We start from the raw sequence: 15,778 nt of genomic DNA, 5'->3' as shown, positions 1-15,778 counted from the left end.
CAGCTACTCGATGGCTGTGACGAGAGCTTAAAGGTTAAGTGTGTTAAATAGGATGCATTCACTTTATAGTAGCTTCATTTCCATATAAAACACATTACATGTCATCATTCAATTTTAAAAGATGTCTGTCACAATAAAAGCTGTGACCACAGACAGTGGAAAAGAGACAACAAACCATTTTCTGTCACAATATTTGACAAACATATCCAGGGTATAGGATTTACAATGCGTACATGTGCATTGCATGAATGGGTGAATTAGTTAATTTGTCAAAACCTACTTGCAGTTTTTGGCATCATTGCAGTGTCTCGAGTGTTTTAATGAATAGCTTTCTTGGAAAAAGGCTTTGGGAAAATATGCTTGAAAATGAAGTTCTATTTTGTTCTACTGTGGCTGCACGTGCAGTGGATACAGATGTTGTGGGAAATGCAATGGTATTATGAGGGGAACGTTTTAGGGAAATGTACATTGTATGTCTTTGTAAATATAGTTGCTTTTTCCAAACAAATGTCATTGTGTTTCCTTTGATCTGTTGCTGTATGTGACATAGACCTACTGGGCAGCAAGGTTATTATAGTTTTGTGTTTTTATATTAGTTTTTACTTCTAGTAGTTGTAAGATTTTTATTAGAAATTCTGTTTAGTTTCAGTTTGTTTTCAGATCCACTTTACACTTTTTTATTTAGTTTAAGTTTTATCAAAACATTTCAATTTCGTTTTAATTGATTAAGTTAAAGTTTTAGTGTTAGGGACAGAGTGTAACCTATGTGTGGAAGGGTAGGAGCCATGTATGTGTTGTACAGGTTTTGTGTTTTTGGGGATGTCTCTTCTTGCCACTGTGGGGTAGTAATGCATAAGGTGATGGGTCAGGTCATAGGTTAAGTTAGCTTTAAAGGTAGACTAAGTGAGATGAGGTAGATCAGTGGTCACCAACCGGTCTTCAAGGCATTCCTAGTCGATCACCAAACATTTCTGTAGAAAAGCCAATGATAAATATATAAAGGCTTGCGCTCCTCTTTTTTTCGTGTTGCGCTGTTGGCGGTAGGTGCATTTGATTCAGAAGCCCTGCGCACCGGGTAGACAAAGTGTTCCCATTTTTAACCACTTAATTTGTCTGAAAATACGAACTCTGCCTACCCGGCAGACTGGGAGATCTGTGGCTAAATCGAGTGTGCCTACTGCACTTGCCAATCTGATTTTTTTTTTGCCATCAGGTGGAAGACTGGTCTCGCTGGTCAGTCTCACCGGAGGAAAGGAAGGAAAGAGCAGGGACCATGCTAGGTGTACCCCAGTGGAATGGCTCATAATAATGGCCGGAAGGGAGCAAATGGAATGGTATCAAACACCTGGAAACCATGTGTTTGATAAATTTGATACCATTCCACCTATTCTGCTCCAGTCATTATAATGAGCCCTGCTCCCTCCCTCCCTCCGCTGAGACTAATGCCATGTTCAAAACAACTCGGAACTCTGAAATGTCCAACTTCAGTGCATTGAAGACAACTGGGAACTCTGATAAAACGGAGAACCGACTGGGGAAAAGTCATCCAACTCGGAAACTCTGGCATTCTTCTAGAGCTCTGACTTTCTGACCTGAAGTTCACTTACGTCATGATTTTACCTTGTTTTTTCAGAGTTCCCAGTTGTCTTGAAAGCACCATTACCATCAGATGCAGGTACCATCAGTCCAGTAAAATAAAAAAGCAAATTATTTGCAAATTATTTCAATTTATGCTCAGCTGTGCCTCGCAAGTGCTACACCAACTGATCTATTTTGTTGTCAAAGCTCGATTTTTGAAATATAATATGGTCTGAGAATAACAATATTTGTAGGCCAGGCATATAGCCAATATGCTGTGATAATGTATTAGGCCTACTGCACAAAGATCGTTCCTACAGAACTGTTTTTATTAAGTTAAGTTAAAGTAAAGAATCTGAGCGGTAGATCTCGGCTTGCTTTTTGACTGTGAAAGTGATCTTGACTCAGAAAAGGTTGGTGACCACTGACGTAGATGTACGAAGTAAACAGTAGTAGTGGGTCAATTTCCCCAACAACCAGGAGCATTGAAGTGTGAGGCTAAACTTCTCCACTGTTTTGGTCCCATAGCTACATTTACATTTACGTCATTTAGCTGACGCTCTTATCCAGAGCGACTTACAGTTAGTGCATACATTATTATTTTCATACTGGCCCCCTGTGGGAAACGAACCCACAACCCTGGCGTTGCAAACGCCATGCTCTATCAACTGAGCTACCTCCCTGCCTGCCATTCCCTCCCCTACCCTGGACGACGCTGGGCCAATTGTGCGCCGCCCCATTGGTCTCCCGGTTGCGGCCGGCTACAGCAGAGCCTGGATTCGAACCAGGATCTCTAGTGGCACAGCTAGCACTGCGATGCAGTGCCTTAGACCACTGCGCCACTCGGGAGACACGTTGTAGCAGCGCGACGCACACCCGTGCACATTTCAGATACTCTGTGTGACTGTGTGAGAGCAAAGTTTTGCATCGTGCTCATCTCAATGGCCACGTTAGAGCTGATCACTTTTGTCAACTGTATGAACTTTACAAAAATCTGCAGTTGCTCTTCACCAACTTCATCCTACAGCCATCATTAGGGTGTTTTTGTTTGACCCACGTGAACGTGACCAAAGACATGACTGAAACAGGAACCAATTTTACCCGATATATCAAATAAAATAAAATTGCATTTGTCACATGCTTCGTAAACACCATGTGTAGACTAATAGTGAAATGTTTACTTACAGGCCCTTCCCAACAATGCAGAGAGAGAAAAAAAAAACATACATTGAAATATAATAACATGAGGAAAAAATACACAATGAATAACGATAACTTGGCTATATACACAGGGTACCAGTACCGAGTCGATGTGCAGGTGTACGAGGTAATTGAGGTAGAAATTTACATATAGGTAGGGATAAAGTTAGGCAACAGGATAGATAATAAACAGTAACAGCAGCATATGTGATGAGTGGAAAAAGGGTCAATGCAGATAGTCCAGGTAGATATTTAGCAGTCTTATGGCTTGGGGGTAGAAGCTGTTCAGGGTCCTGTTGGTTCCAGACTTGGTGCACCGCTTGCCGTGTGGTATCAGAGAGAACAGTCTATGACTTGGGTGGCTGAAGTCTTTGACCATTTTTAGGGTCTTCCTCTGACACCGTCTGGTATAAAGGTCCTGGATGGCAGGTAGCTCAGCCCCAGTGATGTATTGGGCCAGATGCACTACCCTCTGTAGCGCCTTGTGGTCGGATGCCAAGCAGTTGCCATACCAAGCGGTGATGCAGCCAGTCAATGGTGATGCAATGCTCTCAATGGTGCAGCTGTATAACCTTTTGTGGATCTGAGGGCCCATGCCAAATCTTTTCAGCCTCCTGAGGGGGAAGAGGCGTTGTCGTGCCCTCTTCATGACTGTGTTGGTGTGTGTGGACCATGATAATTCCTTAGTGATGTGGACACCGAGGAACTTTAAGCTCTCAACCTGCTCCACTATAGCCCCGTTGATGAGAATGGGGGCGTGCTCGGCCCTCCTTTTCCTGTAGTCCACGATCATCAACTTTGTCTTGCTGACATTGAGGGAGAGGTTGTTGTCCTGGCACCACACTGCCAGGTCTCTGACCTTCTCCCTGTGGGCAATCTCATAGTTGTCGGTGATCAGGCCTACCACCGTCATGTCGTCGGCAAACTTAATGATGGTGTTGGAGTCATGCGCAGTCGTGGGTGAACAGGGGACTAAGCGTGCACCCCTGAGGGTGGAAATAAATACATAAATATAAATAAATATGAGGCTTTCTCACTAATTGATTGTACAATGTACACACGTAATATTATATTATGATTTCAGTTTGTGAGTGGGTGATATGTGGGTTATTTGGACATTGTAACGAAAACAAACAATGGCAACATTGCCATGTTGATCTGAGCCTTGCTGTTGGAAAACCACAGAAGTGTACAATTTTCGGCTGTCGCGGATGTACATTCCCCGACTTCACTCATAGACTTTCGTCTACAGTCGGTTGCTTTAGCATTACCACTCAAACTTGCCCAATATCTGCAGTGCTGCTTGTGGAAAACTGAGTCTACATTTAAATTATAAAGTAAATCTCAATGTGACCAGACAGATTGAGAAGCTTGAAAACCCATTTAGAAGAAAAAAAAGATTGAAAACCCCATTAGATTTTTACCCCCCCAAAAATCTAAAACTGAACATCATGATGATTTTTATTTAGTTTTGGAGTCAACAGCCTTTTGGGGGCCCTAAGCGAGATTTGGTTGGGGGACCCTCCACCTCGCTGCAAAACATTTTAGTGGCCCCCCTCTTGGCGGCGAAGAAAGTTAAAAAAGTTAATTTCCTGCTATTCTAATCTTTTTCCATGGGGCGGAGAGAACATTTTTGCAGTTTTACAGCTAATTCCCTGCAATTCTACTCCTTTTGCCATGGGGTGTAGATAAAAAAAATTCAGCTGAAAGACGATGCCCATACCTTACCCAGGATGTTGCACAACGATTTAAGTCAATAAGTCATTGTTTTAGTTAATGTATGATATATTTGGGATTGAAGCTGGAAATCCGAATTTGGATATTTTCCTAGCCAATGCCATGTTTCCACTGTGATATGACATTTGTTGTGGAAATTCACCACAAGGACCTCAAAGTCAATCTTAAATGAATCATTGTTTATTTACAGCAAGCTGGAGAGGTCACAGTCAAACTTAGATGCATAAAGTACCGGTCTGAAGTGAGCTCCACTGGGGCAGTCCCGTTAGTTCTCTTATATACTGCTCACACAGACAACTTACATTTGCAAGATTTAGCTTATTCATTATTCATAATTAATTCATCAATAACGTTTGGTTCATGCATGTGACAGACCAATACCTCATGAGGCTTCTTCTCTCCAAGCTGAGACCTTGATACTGAGATATCCCTTTCGTTCTCAAAACAAGGTTCTGGCCGTACTGCCAAATTGCAGACACTGATAGTGAGAATTCCTCCCAGGAACGTTCAATCAGTCACTTGCATGAACACAGAAATTGGTTATTAGAAAAGCACAAACATAGAACACAGAAAGGGCTGCAGCGGTCTAAGGCACTGCATCTCAGTGCATCTCAATGCTAGAGGCGTCACTACAGACCGTGGTTCGATTCCAGGCTGTATCACAATCAGGCTGTGATTGGGAGTCCCATAGGGCGGCGTCATCCGGGTTTGGCCGCGGTAGGTCGTCATTGTAAATAAGAATTTGTTCTTAACTGACTTGCCTAGTTAAATAAAGGTTAAAAAAAATAAAAATCAATGGTTATTAGAAAAGCACAAACATAACATTTTTCATCACACATGCTAATACTTTTCAGTCTGTTTCTTTTCAGGGCTGGGTTTTATTTGAATGTTACCACCCACCAGCATAGCATTGTTTATTAATCAGAAACACCTGCAAAGTTCTTCTTCATGAGTAGTGACTGAGCTGAACAACATAATAGATCATCTTTGGCTGAGCCAAACAGCTTTTCGCTGTAGCCTACATCTGGCCGCCTGAGCCATGGAGCAAATTAAAATAGGAGGTGCAAACTTATGTTTTTGCACTTCCACTTTTTTCCTAGCAAATTATCATACTCTTTTGGATAATTTGTGAAGTTTAACAAATATTTTAGCTAGTCTGTATTTTAAAAAATTGCGTGTGATATGGGTGCATTTTGGAACCCCACTACCGCCATCGCCCCAAGATGAATGGTTTTTGACCACGCTGATTTGAATGGTGCAGCTAGAAATCACAAGTGTCTATCCTCCAATGAGAAAGCACCCACGAACAAAAAACGTTTTTTTATCTATTTTGTGCTGTTACATTTTTATTGGTGTTTCGTTTCGTGTCTGATGTGCTCAGTGTGCTGTTACATATCATTTGCGGCTTGCATCATGAGCAAAGTCATTGTAGCCTATCATTTCCCTTCCCCAAGCTCTGAGAACCATGGCATCAGCATGGGCTGACTTGGCATGGGCTGACTGCCAGGAGCCTACCAAAGTTTGCACTGTGCCCATTACATTGTAGAAAAACATGTCTCTAGTCCAAACCGTTCAATAGTTAGGCTATCCATATTACTGGAGCTTCATCTTATTCTTTCTATCTCTATGGAGGATTCGCGACCACAATTTATGGAACATGCCAAAACATTGGAGATAACAATAGATGGGCAATGTCAAAGATACTGGTTCCCCTATCCATCTGTGGCAAAGTGTTCCCTAAATGCTTATGACAAATCCAGCTCCAGAACCAGCCATAGCCTAGCCAGCTGGCTAATCTTTTGAATACGGTGTAGCAACGACAGATAACATTAGCTAGCTAGATAAGGTTAGCATGATAACTAGCTACACTGACAGCTGTCAGTGCTCTACTTGTTGTTATTTCTCCACTCCACTTGGAAATACCACAAAGTTCCCACCCCCAATTTGTGAATATGTATTAGCAGCCTGCGTCATTCTTTGGAGGTGGAACCTAAACGAGAATTTCCGTTATAGGTCAGGAATTACGTAGAAATAGGGGCAGTATTGCCCTTTGGTGGGGCCTTTAAAGCTAAATTCCTACAATTCTACACATTTTGCCATGACTTATGCCATGTTAATATGATATCTGAGTGAGATTGACTAACAAAATCAATGGGGGCCCCCTGGAGGTCAGGGCCCCTGGGCACGTGCCCGATCAGTATTCGGCCATGATCACTACAAGTTTAGATAGCTGGCTAGACTAACTACCAATCTAAAAATGTACACGGCTCATTGTCAGCTAATTGAGTGACTGACATAACAAGAGAGAAACTGCTGATGCAAAACCAAATTTCGAAATTGCACCTCATGTATTTTACTATTCTTACTCTCAATAGTAAGTTGAGACCCTGACTAAGTTCCTAAGCGACTGCTTATGTCGCTTATGCCTGGAGCTGTCCCTGGGCGTGAAAGATAGTTTCAGTATAGTTTTAGCTTTTTAAACGGTTTGTTAATTATATTTCAGTTTACAAAATAATTATTTCCATGATTAGTTTTCGATTTCGTTTCAGTTTTAGTTTACTATAATAACCTTGCTGGGCAGTGCATCCTACAGTACCACTATTGGATTAATTATTTATTTCAGTCTGTTTATGCTAGGGAATCATTTTTTGGTCAGGTTTTTTTGTTAATGTTCAACCCAATCCTCTGACAAACTAAAGACATTTTCACAGTCAACATGGAATAGAAGCATGACTTGAATTTTTGTTTTGCATTCCACTGACTCGGAATTACAGTGGGGAGAACAAGTATTTGATACACTGCCGATTTTGCAGGTTTTCCTACTTACAAAGCATGTAGAGGTCTGTCATTTTTATCATAGGTACACTTCAACGGTGAGAGACGGAATCAAAAATCCAGAAAATCACATTGTATGATTTTTAAGTAATTAATTTGCATTTTATTGCATGACATAAGTATTTGATCACCTACCAACCAGTAAGAATTCCGGCTCTCACAGACCTGTTAGTTTTTCTTTAAGAAGCCCTCCTGTTCTCCACTCATTACCTGTATTAACTGCACCTGTTTGAACTCGTTACCTGTATAAAAGACACCTGTCCACACACTCAATCAAACAGACTCCAACCTCCCCACAATGGCCAAGACCAGAGAGCTGTGTAAGGACATCAGGGATAACATTGTAGACCTGCACAAGGCTGGGATGGGCTACAGGACAATAGGCAAGCAGCTTGGTGAGAAGGCAACAACTGTTGGCGCAATTATTAGAAAATGGAAGAAGTTCAAGATGACGGTCAATCTTCATCATTCGGTCTGGGGCTCCATGCAAGATCTCACCTCGTGGGGCATCAATGATAATAATAATAATATAATATAATATGCCATTTAGCAGACGCTTTTATCCAAAGCGACTTACAGTCATGCGTGCATACATTTTTTTTTTGTGTATGGGTGGTCCCGGGGATCGAACCCACTACCTTGGCGTTACAAGCGCCGTGCTCTACCAGCTGAGCTACAGAGGACCACATGATCATGAGGAAGGTGAGGGATCAGCCCAGAACTACACGGCATGACCTAGTCAATGACCTGAAGAGAGCTGGGACCACAGTCTCAAAGAAAACCATTAGAAACACACTACGCCGTCATGGATTAAAATCCTGCAGCGCACGCAAGGTCCCCCTGCTCAAGCCAGCGCATGTCCAGGCCCGTCTGAAGTTTGCCAATGACCATCTGGATGATCCAGAGGAGGAATGGGAGAAGGTCATGTGGTCTGAAGAGACAAAAATAGAGCTTTTTGGTCTAAACTCCATTTTGCCGTGTTTGGAGGAAGAAGAAGGATGAGTACAACCCCAAGAACGCCATCCCAACCGTGAAGCATGGAGGTGGAAACATCAGTCTTTGGGGATGCTTTTCTGCAAAGGGGACAGGACGACTGCACCGTATTGAGGGGAGGATGGATGGGGCCATGTATCGCGAGATCTTGGCCAACAACCTCCTTCCCTCAGTAAGAGCATTGAAGATGGGTCGTGGCTGGGTCTTCCAGCATGACAACGACCCGAAACACACAGCCAGGGCAACTAAGGAGTGGCTCCGTAAGAAGCATCTCAAGGTCCTGGAGTGGCCTAGCCAGTCTCCAGACCTGAACCCAATAGAAAATCTTTGGAGGGAGCTGAAAGTCCGTATTGCCCAGCGACAGCCCCGAAACCTGAAGGATCTGAAGAAGGTCTGTATGGAGGAGTGGGCCAAAATCCCTGCTGCAGTGTGTGCAAACCTGGTCAAGACCTACAGGAAACGTATGATCTCTGTAACTGCAAACAAAGGTTTCTGTACCAAATATTAAGTTCTGCTTTTCTGATGTATCAAATACTTATGTCATGCAATAAAATGCAAATTAATTACTTAAAAATCATACAATGTGATTTTCTGGATTTTTGTTTTAGATTCCGTCTCTCACAGTTGAAGTGTACCTATGATAAAAATTACAGACCTCTACATGCTTTGTAAGTAGGAAAACCTGCAAAATCGGCAGTGTATCAAATACTTGTTCTCCCCACTGTACATGTATTTGAACCATGCCTTTTCATGCTTTCAGTAGACGAGGTACCTGTCACTAAGTACTTCAAGACCTCAATCTTTCACATTACCATTACATAGAAAGCTTATCATTCAATGTGAAGGTCACAGAGTGCATGCATACAGCTTCTTCTTATTCATAATAGTTGTCATTGCATCAGCGTATAAAAGCATTGTATTCATGTACTACCTGACAAATTATTTCTGACCTGAGTAGCAGGTCCAGTGACATGTCAAGTGGTCGATGGCAAACAGAGGTTGCAGAAGACTGCTTTCAGTCTGACAGTAAAAATTTACCTACTTTGTCATATTCCTAAAGGAAGATGAAAACATGAATACTGCTGTCATGAACAATCTTGAATTGACTGTTGAGAAAATAAGAATTGATTGAGATGTTGGCTATCAAAATTCTTAATAAAGTACAAATAAGACAGGCATAATACATGTTTTATCTAAATACAGTGAAAACAGATGAAATGCCATTCAGAGAACCATCTGAATACCTAACTTATAAATCAACGGCTAGTCCGATGTTGCTAGCTGTTCCAGCTTGCGGTTGCCAGTGGATACAATGGTAGTGTTAAGGTTAAGCAGCAGATCTTCGACCAAACTTTACTTGGCAATACTTCCTCAATTCCTGACATGGAAGCCATGGCTAGTTGCAGGTGGAACATAGAAATGTAGAAAATGCGCTGTTATTAAATTAAATAAATATTTTAATGCATGAAGTAATCCAACAATGTATACGCCGCCATCTTGTCTATTTTACTCTTCTCTCGATGATCGAGACAGGAGAGTGTCATTCAAAGCGACGCTTGATTTCTGAGTCACGCTCATGACAGCACTTTGAGTTTTGACAAGGTGGTATAGAGCTACGATAGGAAGTGACTTTTTCATTGCAGGTTAGGAGGACTTACGCAGAAGGTTAGGATAATGAATGTAGAAGGTTAGGAGAATTAGATTAAGGTTAGGAAAAGGGTTAGGGTTATCTAAAATGCTCTACTAACCTGCTATGAAAAGTCACTTCCGGTCGTAGCTTTACTCCATCTAGTCACAACCAGCACTTTGGGGTGGTCCCCTCCAAGCTCATCACCAAGCTCGGGACCCTGGGACTGAACACCTCCCTCTGCAACTGGATCCTGGACTTTCTGATGAGCCGCCCCCAGGTGGGATAGGATAAAGTAATCCTTCTACCCCCCCTTACCCCACCCCACAAAAAAAAAAAAAAAAATACATTTTGTAAAGTGGTTATCCCACTGGCTATAAGGTGAATGCACCAATTTGTAAGTCGCTCTGGATAAGAGCGTCTGCTAAATGACGTAAATGTAAATGTGGTGAGTGTAGGTAACAACATATCTGCCACGCTGACCCTCACCGCCCCGTAGCACTCACGTCGGTAGCCGTGAAGTGCTTTGAAAGACTGGTCATGGCTCACATCAACAGCATCATCCCGGATACCCTAGACCCACTCCAATTCGCATATCGCCCCAACAGATCCACAGATGACGCAACCTCAATCGCGCTCCACACTGCCCTTTCCCACCTGGACAAAAGGAACACCTATGTGAGAATGCTGTTCATTGACTACAGCTCAGCGTTCAACCCCATAGTGCCCACAAAGCTCATCACTAAGCTAAGGACCCTGGGACTAAACATCTCCCTCTGCAACTGGATCCTGGACTTCCTGACGGGCCGCCCCCAGGTGGTAAGGGTAGGCAACAACACGTCTGCCACGCTGATCCTCAACACTGGGGCCCCTCAGGGGTGCGTGCTTAATCCCCTCCTGTACTCCCTGTTCACCCACGACTGCGTGGCCAAACACGACTCCAACACCATCATTACGTTTGCTGAAGACACAACAGTGGTAGGCCTGATCACAGACAACGATGAGACAGCCTATAGGGAGGAGGTCAGAGACCTGGCAGTGTGGTGCCAGGACAACAACCTCTCCCTCAATGTGAGCAAGACAAAGGAGCTGATCATGGACTACAGGAAAAGGAGGGCCCAACTGGCCCTCATTAACATCGACGGGGCTATAGTGGAGCAGGTCGAGAGTTTCAAGTTCCTTGGTGTCCACAACACCAACAAACTATCATGGTCCAAACACACCAAGACAGTTGTGAAGAGGGCACGACAACACCTTTTCCCCCTCAGGAGGTTGAAAAGATTTGTCATGGGTCCCCAGATCCTCAAAAAGTTCTACAGCTGCACCATCGAGAGCATCCTGACTGGTTGCATCACCGCCTGGTATGGCAACTGCTCAGCATCTGACCGTAAGGCACTACAGAAGGTTGTGCGTACAGCCCACTACATCACTGAGGCCAAGCTCCCTGCCATCCAGGACCTCTATACCAGGCGGTGTCAGAGGAAGGCCCGGAAAATTGTGAAAGACCCCAGCCACCCAAGCCATAGACTGTTCACTCTGCTACCGCACAGCAAGCGGTACCGGAGCGCCAAGTCTCGGACCAAAAGGCACCTGAACAGTTTCTACCCCCAAGCCATATGACTGCTGAACAGTTAATAAAATGGCTACCCGGACTGTTGCATTGACCCTTTTTTGCATTGACTCTCTTACACTGAATCTATGCACACTCACTGGACTCTACCCATACACACACACACACACACTACATACACTCACACACAAAACACACACACATATGCATATTGACGACACGCACACGCACACACACACACACACAGACTCTCCACATATGCTGCTGCTATTCTGTTTATTATCTATCCTGATTGCCTAGTCACTTTTACCCCTACCTATATGTACATATTACCTCAACTACCTCGTACCCCTGCACATTGACTCGGTACCGGTATTCCTTGTACATAGCCTTGTTATTGTTATTTATTGTGTTACTTATTTTCTATTTTTATTTACTAGTTGTCTTACTTTTTCATTGTTGGGAAAGGGCTAGTAAGTAAGCATTTCACGGTGAAGTCTACACCTGTTGTGTTAGGCGCATGTGACAAATAAGATTTGATTTGACACCCACCTCTCGATCAATGAGAGAAGATTTGAAATAGACAAGATGGCAGCAAATACATTGTTGGATTACTTCATGGAGCAAAACATTTATTTTATTTAATAACAGAGCATTTTCTAAATTCCAACGTTCCACCTGCAACTAGCCATGGAAGTTTAGAAAACAGTGGTGGCTTCCAAGTTGGGAATTGAGTAAGTATCGCCAAGTAAAGGTTGGCTGAAAATCTGCTGCTTACGCTTAACACTACCATCGTATCAACTGGCTAATCTGTCTTTACGAGAAACTGAAAATTAACAGTTGAAGTGAAGACATTCAAAGAATACTTGTCTGTGTGAAAACGGACAGACCCAGTTGTCAGCAGAGGATGCTCTTCCTTTAGATCACCTCAGCATTAATGTATGCGCTCAGAGGCTCTTGAGAGGGTGTGCCAGACCCTTACCCCCAGTAAATATGGAGGAGTGCATGAGGCGATGGCCAAGTTTAATGATAGGCGCCAAACCAATGTCAACCACTGGAGTATGTGACCCCATTTAACTGCTGTAGACATTATTTGGGAGTAATTAACAGCTAGTCTCTGTCACAGTGAAGCCTCGGTGTCCGAGGCTAATGAACAACAAGTGCCAAATAGAAAAGGGAGAGTGAGTCACAGGTCAACAGGGATTGACAATTATCTATAGGATTTTCTGCCGGAATCACTGAATCACTGGACCTTAACACCGGATCATCGCAACTAGCTAGCTGCAACCGAATGGCTGTTGTCGTTGTTGGCTAATCACCACTGTCCTGAAGCTAACCCCAGTTAGCCTTGAGCTAGCCTCGAGCCAGGCCCATCTCCCGGCTATCTACCTCTCTGTCAACCGGACGGGACCTCCTAGTGTTGACATGGAGCCCCGCCGATCCATCACGACTGGTCTGCCGACGTAATCGTCTGATGTGGTTTCAACAGGGTTCCCGTTGCGACGATCACGAAGATCCATCTGCTAGCCCCAGCCCGCTAGCACACGCAATTAACAGCCGTGCCTGTAGCGTAGCAGCCACTGAACTGCTCCCGGACTGACTTATTGCTGTTCACTGGACCTTATGAACACTCAGCTACACAGCTGATGCCTGCTGGACTGTTCCTTTATACGGTACCCCATCCTGTTGATCTGTTTAGCCTCAGCTCAAATTTTCATCGCCATTACCAGCTGTTGTCTTAGCTCTCTCGAATAACACCTGTGACTGCTTTATGCCTATCTCCCATGTCAATATGCCTTGGCTATTGCTGTTTCGGTTAGTTCTAACTGTACTTTTTCAATGTAGAGCCCCCAGTCCTGCTCAACCTGTCTCAGATAGATCCTTTGTCCCACACCCCACACACGCGGAGACCGGCTCAATCAGTGCCTCCAGTGATGCTATTTCTTTCATCTTTACCCAACGCTTAGGTTTACCTCCACTATACTCATATCCTTCCATATCCTTGTCTGTACATAATGCCCTGAATCTATTCTACAACGCCCGGAAATCGGCCCCTTGTTTTCTCTGTACCCAACACACTAGAAGACCAGTTCTTAAAGCCTTTAGCCGTATCCTTATTATATTCCTCCTCTGTTCCTCTGGTGATGTAGAGGTTAACCCAGGCCCTGTAGCCCCCAGTATCACTCCTGCTCCCCAGACGCTATCATTTGTTGACTTCCGTAATCGCAAAAGCCTTGGTTTCTTGCATGTTAACATCAGAAGCCTCCTCCCTAAGTTTGAGTTATTCACTGCGTTAGCACACCCAGCCAACCCTGGTGTTCTAGCAGTGTCTGAATCCTGGCTTAGGAAGGCCACCAAAGATTCTGAAATGTCCATTCCCAACTACAACATTTTCTGTCTAACTAGAACTGCCAAAGGGGGCGGAGTTGCAATCTACTGTAGAGATAGCCTGCAGAGCACTATCATACTATCCAGGTCTGTGCCCAAACAGTTTGAGCTTCTACTTCTAAAAATCCACCTTTCCAGAAATAAGTCTCTCACTGTTGCCGCTTGCTACAGACCCCCCTCAGCCCCCAGCTGTGCCCTGAACACCATATGTGAATTGATTGCCCCCCCATCTATCCTCAGTGTTCGTATTGCTTGGTGACCTAAACTGGGATATGCTTAACACCCCGGCCGTCCTACAATCTAAACTAGATGCCCTCAATCTCACACAAATTATCAAGGAACCTACCAGGTACAACCCTAAATCAGTTAACATGGGCACCCTCATAGTTATCATCCTGACTAATTTACCCTCTAATTACACCTCTGCTGTCTTCAACCAGGATCTCAGTGATCACTGCCTCATTGCCTGCGTCCGTAATGGGTCCGCGGTCAAACGACCACCCCTCATCACTGTCAAACGCTCCCTAAAACACTTCAGCGAGCAGGCCTTTCTAATTGACCTGGCCCGGGTATCCTGGATGGATATTGACCTCATTCTGTCAGTAGAGTATGCCTGGTTGTTCTTTAAAAGTGCTTTCCTCTCCATCTTAAATAAGCATGCCCCATTCAAAACAATTCAGAACTAAGAACAGATATAGCCCCTGGTTCACCCCAGACTTGACTGCCCTTGACCAGCACAAAAACATCCTGTGGCGTACGGCATTAGCATCGAACAGCCCCCGCGATATGCAACTTCAAAGTCAGGAACCAATATACACAATCAGTTAGGAAAGCAAAGGCTAACGTTTTCAAACAGAAATTTGCATCCTGTAGCACTAACTCCAAAAAGTTTTGGGACACTGTAAAGTCCATGGAGAATAAGAGCACCTCCTCCCAGCTGCCCACTGCACTGAGGCTAGGAAACACTGTCACTACCGATAGATCTACGATAATCGGAAATTTCAACAAGCATTTTGCTACGGCTGGCCATGCTTTCCATCTGGCTACCCCTACCCCGGCCACCAGCTCTGCACCCTCCGCTGCAACTTGCCTATGCCCCCCCCCCCCCGCTTCTCCTTCACCCAAATTCAGATAGCTGATGTTCTGAAAGAGCTGCAAAATCTGGACCCCTACAAATCAGCTGGGCTAGACTATCTGGACCCTTTCTTTCTAAAATTATCAGCCGAAATTGTCGCAACCCCTATCACCAGCCTGTTCAACCTCTCTTTCGTATCGTCTGAGATCCCCAGAGATTGGAAATCTTCTGCGGTCATCCCCCTCTTCAAAGGGGGTGACACTCTACACTGTTACAAACCTATATCCATCCTGCCCTGCCTTTCGAGAGTATTTGAAAGCCAAGTTAACAAACAGATCACTGACCATTTAGAATCCCACCGTACCTTCTCCGCTATGCAATCTGGTTTCAGAGCTGGTCATGGGTGTACCTCAGGAACGCTCAAGGTCCTAAACGATATAATATCCGCAATCGATAAAAGACAGTACTGTGCAGCCATCTTCATTGACCTGGCCAAGGCTTTTGACTCTGTCAATCACCGCATTCTTATTGGCAGACTAAATAGCCTTGGTTTCTCAAATGACTGCCTCGCCTGGTTCACCAACTACTTCTCAGATAGAGTTCAATGTGTCAAATCGGAGGGCCTGTTGTCTGGACCTCTGGCAGTCTCTATGGGGGTGCCACAGGGTTCAATTCTCAGGCCGACTCTATTCTCTGTGTATATCAATGATGTCGCTCTTGCTGCTGGTGACTCTCAGATCCACCTCTACATAGACGACACCATTTTGTATACATC

This window comes from Coregonus clupeaformis, chromosome 1, assembly GCF_020615455.1.
Source record: "Coregonus clupeaformis isolate EN_2021a chromosome 1, ASM2061545v1, whole genome shotgun sequence".
Taxonomy (NCBI): Eukaryota; Metazoa; Chordata; class Actinopteri; order Salmoniformes; family Salmonidae; genus Coregonus; species Coregonus clupeaformis.
This window is presented reverse-complemented; position numbering follows the sequence as displayed.